Here is a 10365-nt window from a genome sequence, read left to right on the forward strand (position 1 = left end):
CTATTGTTTCACACAATGCTCCCAAACGCAAAAAATATCGGCCCGTGTGCAAAAAAAATTGCACGAGATGCACATGAAAAACCCAATATTCACGTGCAGCATTGTGTGTGAGCCCTTTAAAAGCATGTTTTCAACTTTATGTGCAGTACATGAACTGTGAAACATCAAGTAGGTCGTAATTTGTTGTTGGACGTGTTCGGATGGGACGAAAAACCGAGGTCCCGTGTACACATTGGCGTGCACGTTAAAGATCCCTTGACAGTTGGAATTCGATATAAGAGTAGGCCGTAGTGCCGCTGTCCGGGCAAAATTTCCCTCATAGCACACTGTGGCGTATGCCCGTCTTCATTAGCCCAGTTCGGAGCAAAACAGTAGGACGTTAAACCCCATTTCATTTCATTTCATTTGTTGGACGTGTGAAGGAATCGAGCTAGAGATGCCGAGACTTACTGAAAATCAACGGAATGAAGCCATGGGAATGTCCAGGGCTGGCATGTCTACACGTGCTATTGCCAGACACTTCAATTGTCATCAGTCCACTATTGTAATGTTGGTGGAACGTGTTCGAGTTACTGGATCAGCACGTGACCGTCAACGTCCTGGTCCACAACGCGTTACAACCCAGGCTCAAGACCGCTACATCCGGGTCACTCATCTGCGTGACAGATTCCGCCCAGCGACTCGAAAAGGTGCAGCAGTCGTCGGAAGACAAGGAACAGTAAGTGCCAACACCGTAAGACGTTGTCTAAGAGAAGTAGGACTCCGTGCACGACGACCTTATGTTGGAGCTATCCTCAGGGATCATCACCGTCAGTGGCGTTTGATATGGGCTCAAGGACACCAGACATGGAGAACAGTAGACTGGCAAAGTGTGATCTTCAGTGATGAGAGTCGCTTTCATCTTGGAGACGTCTTGGGGAACGTCTTGCAGACTGCTGCGTCTTCGAAACGAATCGATGGGGTGGGGGAAGTGTAATGGTGTGGGGGGGGGGGGGCTTCACATTCCATCACCGGACCGCCCTACACATTTGCAGGGGTCGCGTTAATGCTGTAGCCTACCGTGATGATGGCCCGTGGAGGACACACACGCTACTGACATCTGTGTCGTACTTTTGGTTTTGACCCCTCTGACTTTGTACCCGTGATTACAGATTAAACATCCATAAGTGTACAAATGTGTTGTTATTGATGTGTTCCCATTTGAATATTGTTCACAATAAGAAGCAAAATAAATAAGATATGTTTACAGGATCATTTTGTTATACGAAAAACTAAGTGATGCGTTTCCATGGCGCTCAGTATTCAAAAAAATTAGGGGATATTTGATTTTGGGGGCATAATACTAAAATATGCAAATGACTACGAAAAAAGTCACTATAGAACCTAACAGAAGAAACATTTCCAGTTACATGTGACGCCCAAACGCACCAATAGCTACCGCATGGAATGCAGGTGATACTTGGGATCATCATGGGGGTCCAACCCAAGATTTGCACGACTCTGACTTTGAATGTTACAGTCATTGTGGCATTGAATTCCAGGGTGGAAACATCAGTTTAATTGTTTTAGTGACCAGAAAACAAATTTTGATATGCGTCGGCTTACCCAAAATGAAAGGTTACGTGCCCTTGGCATGCTACAGATCGGCACAACACAGGCGGTTGTGGCGCGGACGATGAATGTTTCTCAGTCTGTCATAAGCAGGCTATGGTCCAGATACCGTGATACACAATCTGTACAGGACAGACCACGCTCAGGTCGACCAAGGGCGACAACTCAAGCCCAGGATCGATTTATCCGTACCTTGGCCTTGAGAAATCGTGTCATCACAGCAAATCAGATCAGCACTCGTCTTCAAACAGACACTGGTGTGAGAGTGAGTGGCCAGACGATTCGGAATCGACTGCATAGGGGTCACCTTCGCGCCCGACGTCCTCGCGTGATCCCTTGTTTGAGAGATCATCACATTCAGGCAAGACGTCGTTGGTGTAGGGATCGTCAACACTGGGATAATCGACGCTGGAGCAATGTGATGTTTTCAGATGAGTCAAGGTTCACTGTTGATTTTTTGGACAGACGTAGGAGGGTGTGGCGTCGTCGAAACGAGCGCTTCCAAGACGTTAACGTCATCAGACATGATCGATTTGGGGGCGGTTCTGTTATGGTGTGGGGAGGCATCACTGTTGCTGGAAGAACGGCTTTACATGTTGTTGCAGGGCGTGTTACAGGCCAGTACTACCGGGACAACATCTTGGCAGTCCATGTTGTGCCGTTCGCACGACGTCATGGCCGCCGTTTCATCTTCCAGGATGACAACGCAAGATGTCACAGGGCCAGGATCGTTACAGGTTACCTCCAACAACAGAACATCACCACATTACCTTGGCCAGCACTGAGTCCCGACCTCTCCCCCATCGAGCATGTCTGGGACATGCTTGGACAGAGGTTACGTCAACGTCAACAACGTCCTGCCAATGTCCAAGAACTTGCTGCTGCGTTGCAACAGGAATGGGACAATCTGGACCAAAATGACCTTAGACGTCTCATTAGGAGTGTGTCACGTCGGATCAATGCTTGTTTGCCAAACAGAGGAGGATTTACCCGTTACTGACTTGGTTGTGATGCTGTGGTAACTTTGCTGTTTGACCCCGGGTATCATTTTACCCTTATAATGGTCAGTCTGTGCCTTACTTAGTCTAACGATCATTTGGAATAAATCGATGAATGTGAACTTCATTTCATTTTGTCATTTGTTTCTTCGTCAGTTTCATTAGGTGACTTTAATAACACTTAAAAATCAAATATCCCCTACTTTTTTTGAATAGTATATACCAGTTTCTTAGTCCCCCACACCCGAAATCCCTCCTATGAGCATGTTAATATCAGAAAACACTTCGTGACAATTTACCTTAACGTCTACACAACATAAAATAACATCACATCCCTCTTTTGTTATTCGGTATATTTTGGGATGGTTTCGAATCTGGATATAACACACGATATTTAACTAAATCTCGACTTTGTTGTTGCCCAGGAATCGATGAGGTCGTGTCTAAATACGCTGAGAATTATTGATTATGTGCATGTTACATCTTTTTTCCACTACACACAAGCATATTAATAACAACATGCATGTATATATAGTTCCTCCTATATGCATCTGATTTCAATAACTGCTGGAGCACTTGATGTGATTGGATGGCTGGCTCTCTGTGTAGATAAGGCATCAGCTCTGTATGGTATGTATGTACGGAATAAATATTGTTATTAAAGATACAATATGGAAGATTAGATAAAGAGGTTGCAGTTCTCACTAGAATAGTTTAAAAACCTAGATAATGTTAAGGGAATATGCTGAAAATTTCAGTCAAATTGCTTCATTCTAAGCCGAGAAAATCTTATTATCCATTTTTGCGGGGGGGGGGGGGTATATAAGCAATATTTTTATTCAGATTTGTCGTCAATTCCGTGCAATAAGTCAGTAGTGTTTCGATGGATAGTAGGTAAATTATTTATTGTATTATTTCGGGCATCTGAATATAAGGTGCAATTCAATCAAGAATGCCCAGTATCTTCTAAGTGATGACCACATTTACAGCATGGATTGTCAGAAATGTGACGTAAAAATTTGTTCGTTTAGATTGCTGCAAGTGAGACGCAGTTTAGAATAAATGATTTGGTTTGAGCAGGATCAAATCGAAAACGTTTGAGCCATAAGTTTCGAATTGAAAATATTTAGAGATATTGAATTTTTTGTGTCTGCACATAATTTGTTCCATTCTCTAATTGACGATGGTATGAAAGAATTGTAGAAAGTATTTGTTTTACATTTATATTCAGGTAGGCATGTGTTTCGGAGATTATAATGTGCGCTTTTTGTCAAGATTAAATCATAAAGATAAGATGGAGAAAGGCCGTTTATAATTTTTTAAATGAATTTGAGTTTATGTCTTCTGCATTTCTCTTTTAGCGTAATTAAACCTTTGACAGATTTGCAGGGTTTTTTCGATAATGTCGTAAATATGTTTATTCCATTTGCAATTTTGTTGAAAAGTCAAGTCTCAACGTTTGTGATGTGGGACCTCCTTGATAGTAACACTATTTAGAGTAAGGGTAGGTAAAATAGGATTTTGTTTGGTTGTCAGTGCTGGTGTTTCGGTCTTTAGTGGATGGAAGGATACCAACCATGATTTAGTCCAGGTCAATGTTTAGAAGTGTCGTCAGCGAAGAGTCGAACATTTGATGTGATATTACTTATAAATGAGAAAAAAAAGAGGACCTAGAACAGAGCCCTGTGGCACGCCCGAGGGAATGGTGTTGGGATAGGGGGAGACACCCCACTAACAGCAGACTGTTTTCCTCCCTCTGGATAGTTGTTAAAAGCTTTACTTATGTCACAGAACACTACTCGTGTAGAATCCCTGGTCAGTGGCTTAACAAAAGCAGTGTGCGACATCGGTAAGTTGCGTTTAATCATCAGACAGATAAGATGGCATCGAGAGATGATTATGGTCTTTTCATGTCAATAAATTAATAGTTTATATAACATTTCAGGTCTAAAGAAAGACCTGCATTAGGCAGATTTACCTCTTGCATATACATGTTTAATTGTTTTGATCAGATATTGGAACTGAGAAAAAAAAAGATTGACTTGTTTTGAGTGTACCATATATAAAAACGAAACAAAGAGATAACATCCTGTTTTGTTTGAATAAAATCTATTTCTTGGGTTAGCAAATAACACTAAAACATGGTAAAACGTTCTTGTAAGTAAAATATTGAGTATAATTTATATATTGAGGCGCATTATTATATCTCATAATTACATATTTGTAACACTAAAATTGATGTATTTTCATAAACTGAGATACAGGATTATATCTGATAATTACATATTTGTAACAATAAAATTGATTTATTTGAGATACATGATTATATCTGACAATTTGTGACAGTGAAAGACGCTAAGACGTTCTTCAACATAAAAAATTTAGTATAATTATTCAAAATATTTAATTTCAGCATACACTGAAATTGGTAACGCCTTCTTCTACCCAAAATATTTAGTGTAATTTTATTCGAAGTGTTTTAATTTCATCGACTGGGATACAGGATTATATCTGGTAATTATATATTTTGACATTGAAATTGGTAACGCGTTCTTCTACATAAAACATGTGTTATTATTCAAAGTGTTTTAATTAGCTTTACTGGGGTACATTGTAATATCTGATAATTACGTATTTGTATTAAAATATAAAATATTTGTACTCGAACTCCGAAATGGGTATTGCAGTGGTTAGGACAAAGGCCTCACAATCAGAATGCCGTGGGCGGTGAAGAATAATTGGGATTGTTCGAGCCAGGTTCTCACTTGTTCGGGTTTGATACTCCCATCCCATTCTGGCCATTAACATTTAGTATATATATTCAAAATGTCTTCATTCCAAAATGGAGGACTGCAGGGGTTACGTGGTTAGGACAAGGGACTCACAAAATGTTCCAGGATCGGGTCCCGGCGTGGGCCGTGGAGAATAATTGGGATTGTTCGAGCCAAGTTTTCACTTGTTCTGGGTTTGATACTCCCATCCCATTCTGGCCATCAACATTTAGTATATATTTATTTAAAATGTTTTCACTCCGAAATGGGGACGGCATGGGTTATATGGTTAGGACAAGGAACTCACAAAATGTTCCAGGATCGAGTCCCGGCGTGGGCTGTCAAGAACCATCGGGATTGTCCGAGCCAAGTTGTCACTTGTTCCGGGTTTGATACTCCAATTCTAGTCATCAACATTTGGTATATTTATTCTAAATGTGTTAACCCCGAAATAAGGACCGCAGAGGTAACGTGGTTAGGAAAAGGGACTCACAATCAAAATATCCTAGAATCGAGTCCCGGCGTGGGCTGTCAAGAACCATCGGGATTGTTCGAGCCAGGTTCTCACTTGTTCGGGGTTGATATTCCCATTCTGGCTCACCTGACCACCACCTATCGAAATATCAATAAAATGGGCTACTGAAAAACGTCGGAAATATCAACAATGGGGACACTGATCAACGTTAAACCCCAAATCTTTCCCTATCTATGATTTGTTTATTGGAAGTTGTTCAAAACAATATACCCTACGAACATCGCATGTTGTCGAAAAAATTACATTAAATTATCTAAAAACCCTGACAACGTCTTTACGGCTGTCTTCTGGCCACAAACCACCCCAATAGCCACCAACAAGGAGTCAAACCTTATACGGATTGAAGGGGGTGGGGGAATCAAGCTTCAGCCATGGCCTCCAATTTATTTCTAAATGACTTTATTTGTTAAGTTGTGTACGTTTGAGCCAAATAAATCTATCTTGATCTCCCTACAGTACTGACATGCAAATTGCATTTGAGTGAGTGTGACGGATATGGTCAGAGTATAATTCCCTTATCACTGTTGATACCAAGGTCCCAGTGACATTTTCAATCAGGGGAACATGCAACCTTAATTTGGCTGTTATCATACGATCTCAATCCCTGCTATTTGTATGTTTTGTTATTTTGCAGGATTTATCCCCAACTGGTCGTAAGAGTCTACTTTCCGCGATGAATATGTCCCCAACTTGTTGTACGAGTCTACTTCTGTTCTTTGTACCGTTCTGTGGTAAGCTGTAACTTATATTTCTGAACTTTCACGTGCAATATTAATAATGTGAACAATGCTCTAATTACCAAATATGTCATTTTAGTGGAGCAATGGGTAATGGACTGATAATAAATGAAGCAGTGAGTTATGGACTGATAATGTTCGTAACCATTGCTTCAGCTAACTAATCACCGCTTTACAATAGTAAGTGTAACAGTGTTTAATGAACTGATGGTGCTCGTTACAATTGCTTCGGAAAACCAATCACGACTTTACAATAGTAACTGTAGCAATGGTTAATGAATTTATGGTGCTCGTAACGATTGCTTCGGTTAAATAATCAAAGATCTACAATAGTAAATGCATCAATGGTTAATGAACTGATGATGCTCGTAACAATTGCTTCGGGAATATGGTTTATTTACTGCGTAAAGTTTCATAATCTGTACATAATAAAAAGCTGACATTTTCACATTATTTGTTCAATGATATGATTTATATATTTTACTTCAAACCCTACTCAAAAGCACTGCATTAATTTAAAATATTCTTTAGTTTTGATTAACCAGTTTATATAAGGCGTGCGTTATCAAGTATTTGGTTGAAAGCAACTAATGGGGAGATACACTAAACTAACATTTGTTAAGACAAGTTCTGCGGTTTTTATTGTCGTCATTTTATTTACATAGATGTACTCTTTCCGCCTCAGTTTCATCTTCAAACAATATAATTGATTATTTCTTGATAATACATATTCAAATTGTTTGACAAACTGTGCTTCTTATTTAAACAGCAAACAATATTCTGCAGGCACTCCCCTCTGTGAAATTATGGGTGATGTTTTATTTGTGTATATATACTGTAAAAGTCGGTTTAAATATACAAGGACGTTAATATAAATAAGTCATGATTCACTTTTAAAAGATGCATTATGTAAGATTTAGATAAAGAACAGGTCGATCTTACTATAATAATGGTATGTTAATTTTAAGTGTTGTAATATAGACAATATTGTGTAACTGCTTTGGCATAAAAACCTTAATAAAGAGTATTGTTATTCCTGTTACATATTTGATTTCGGAAACCTGAGAAAACACAGCGTTGAAGTCTTAAAGGTGAGAGTAACAACGGGACGCATGCAAGAGTCAGTCAACCCATTAGACGACCAGGCCAAAAACAAAAGATATGTGGCGCGGTAGTGTTAAATATATCAAAACTTTCAGTCAATTAAGAGAAGTTATGAATATATAAAGTTTTGTCAAGAAATAGTCTGAATTGTCTCGATAATAGGCGAGACCTCCGATTTCAGCCGTTCAATCGACAATCTCCGTGAGTGGAGTTCGTATTAACGTTTAACACACATATGACAGAAATTGCCTAATCCACTCATTGCCCAGAAAGTTGCTTGTGGGCTTTTCGTGTGAATGAGTGTATAAATAATAATTTATATAACCTTGGAAGCCATAATTTTAAGGTAGACACTGTTAATAAGAATACAATTCAAATAGTGTCAGAAGTAAAGTTATTGCATTTCAGAGACTTGTCATAGCACTTGTTGCAAGCTAATTACATATACATGGATATTTTATGTTTTAATAAAGTTAACTTTTACATGTAAAGTTCTCAACCAAACAATTAAATACGTCTAGATGTACGTTGTTCAAAATACAGTTACTAGAAGCAAAGTTATTACAGATTGTAGTAAAACACATATGCATCGATAGCATTGCTTCGGAGAGTCACAGTATTACAATTATTGTGCTACAGTCCCATTGCAGTAGGTCATTAATGCTCCAACTGGGGAGAATGACTGTCACAATGAAGCTGGGCCCTGTTTCACAAAAACTTAAATCTCCTTAAAATCGTCTTAAACTGAAATTTCATCCTAACTTAAGATAGATGCGTTTCAAAAAACGATTTTAAGCATTTTAGATAAATCCACTAAAATAATATTTTAAGTTAAAATTTTACCTTAACTTAAAATAGTGGCGTTTCACAAAACTATTTTAGGGACAATTTTAACTAAAATCAATTTTAACTTCGGACAGCAGTCACCCTCTCCTAACTTAAAATCACGGCATTAACAAACATTGATTAGGAAATGAAATGGGGTTTAACGTCCTACTGTTACATTGATTAGGGCTACGTTGTTAGATCTATTGCGACATATAGATAGATATATTTGGAATAATGACAATATTGAGAATGGCCCGTGTCACACAATTTCTTACGTTAATAACACACCAGTTTTAGGAGCCAAGGTGTGGCACTTTGGCATTTTGAACGTATCATTGAAAGGATCCATGGCGTTGATATTTCAAAACTAGGCATCGGAACATTGGCTAAGATGTTTTATAGTCTAGATTAGTCGTTTGAGTCAGAAATATATGTTTGTGACAATTATAAATAGTTTCTGTTATCCAAAATACCATAAAACTACGAAACTCTAGCGAATTAGTTCATCGATACGCATCATTTCCATTAATCTGCGAGCATATGAAATTCCAAGGTCACGAAAGCAACATGCAAGTTCACGGTCAACCCAACGGTACATTTCGAAACGTTTAAAACTCAATAACTGTGGTTTAATGGTCGAGAGCGAGACATTAAGTAATATACTCTTCAAAAAAGTAGGGGATATTCAGAAACAATACAAAACTGCGGAAATGCACTGCTGTTTTTATTAGACGTAACCAGTGTATGTTAATAACAGGCCAGTTGCCTACACATGAACATAAACACAAAGAGATACACTGTCAAAAGTGAAAATGGATGTTTTTGATTTTTGTCTTAATAATGTGTAATTGCTCCACCAATCCTCAGACATTCTGCAATTCGTCGTGGCATGCTCCTATTCAACCGTCCAATCACGATTTGGGGCAATCTTGCAGTGTTGTCGGTTGGCGATGACGTCGACGAACACGTATCCCGATCATATCACAGGCATGCTCCATAGGGGAAAGGTCAGGACTCATGGCTGGCCAAGGCATATGGACAATATGGTGACGCTGGAGGTGGGCACGGGCATTATCATCTTGAGCAAAGGGCAGAACTATCGGTGCCAGGATGACTGTGTTCACGGTAGTACACACCAGTGACCCTTCCTTTAACAATATGCAAGTCCGTTCTGCCAGTCATGGTGATTCATCATCCCCACACCATAACAGACCCACGCCCGAATCTGTCATGCTGTCTGACGTTAACGTTAGCATGACGCTCTTTTATACGCCTCCGAACGCGAGCACGCCTATCGGTGAAATCCAGAGTAAATCTGGACTCATCTGAGAACATTACACGCGCCCATCGACGTTGTCAATTTCTATGCTGCCTACACCATTGACGCCTGTTTGCCATGTGCTGGCGAGTTAATGGGGGCACAACACGCGGTCATCGCGCATGTAGTATTCCAGGATTTATCAAAATTCATTGACTAGAAGTAAAGTTATTATTGCGTTTGGAAGAAACGTGAAATCATCTTGTCGAACAGAAACTTGCCATTTACCTATAAGTTTAAAGATAATATTTTTGGAGTTGTCTGTGTAATCTATGTCTATGGGTTTATTGTTGGGACGTCGGTGAAATCTTTTAATAACCAGTTTGTTGACTATGATTGTTTTTTGCTGTTTTTTTTTTTTATTTTAAAAATGGTAGAGGGTAAATTTGAATCTAAAATAGCACGAATCGTGTCAGAGATATATAGATTAAATGGATTATATTTTCGATAGTCTCGAGATTTA

This window comes from Patella vulgata, chromosome 8, assembly GCF_932274485.2.
Source record: "Patella vulgata chromosome 8, xgPatVulg1.2, whole genome shotgun sequence".
Taxonomy (NCBI): Eukaryota; Metazoa; Mollusca; class Gastropoda; family Patellidae; genus Patella; species Patella vulgata.